The following is a 1,083-nucleotide window of genomic DNA, read 5'->3' as shown; positions in this document are numbered from 1 at the left end:
GTATGTGAACATATACAGATAAAAGAAATGTAATAAACACTAATAGGAATTCAACTCATGAAAAATTGTAATGTTTGCATTGCAATTTGATATCAATTTTTATAAAAACTTAAGACTCTTTTGTATTTTCTGTGTTTATGTGAGCGAGTGTGAACAAGCATGTGTATGTGTGTGTGTGTGTGTGTGTGTGTGTGTGTGCACTCACTTGTGTGTAGTTTCAAGGGAGGAGTTTGTAGTTATGTACATAATATTGAATTTCTTAGCTCCTTATATGTATATGTGTGTGTGTGTGTGTGTGTGTGTATCTCTGGGCATTTAAGAAAAAGAATACGTTTTGTGGAATTTATTCAAAGCTGAGGTTTCACTCTTTTGCTCCTCAAAGTTTCATGGTAACAGGAAATGCAGTGAGCAACCTAGTGAGGACTCAGTTTCAAATAGATGAGAGAAAATGTGTGTGTGTGTAATGTATGTGTGTGTGTTTGAATTTACAAAGAAGAAAAAAAAAGATACTCAATACAGAGAGTTGGGTTTATACAATTACTTGCAGCTGAGGCTTCTCTGTATTATTACTTGATCACTTTTCTGTCTTTCATTGAGAGAGGCGGAGGAGAGAGAAGGAGATACAGACACAACAATTATTACTTACATTTGCATAAGAGCATGTAACTGATCATATGATCCTCTACAAACACAAGTGCAATTCAAAGTACTTCTCTTATGTCTGCAATGTCACTGCTCCTATACACACACATACACACACACACTACATCACATCTAGAACAGCTGTCTGGCTGGTTAGCAAAGATTCACTCAGCAGCAACAACACTACGTTCACTAATCCACAGGCATTCTACTCATCTGAATAATCAAGTTGTTTATCATCTCTACCCAAGCTGACCCGACTGTCCTACCTCTATTCCCATACTCGTTTCCTACTTTGCCTCCCTTTGCAAGCCCACCCACTCTGACACCCCCACCACCACCACCCACCCACCTCACATTTTCCTTGATCCTTCTTCCATTCAGCATCTGCAACTCTGTGGAACTTGAATCCCTGCCCATTCTTCCAAACCCTCTTTTCCC

Source organism: Octopus bimaculoides, chromosome 2 (genome assembly GCF_001194135.2).
Source record: "Octopus bimaculoides isolate UCB-OBI-ISO-001 chromosome 2, ASM119413v2, whole genome shotgun sequence".
Classification (NCBI taxonomy): Eukaryota; Metazoa; Mollusca; class Cephalopoda; order Octopoda; family Octopodidae; genus Octopus; species Octopus bimaculoides.
This window is presented reverse-complemented; position numbering follows the sequence as displayed.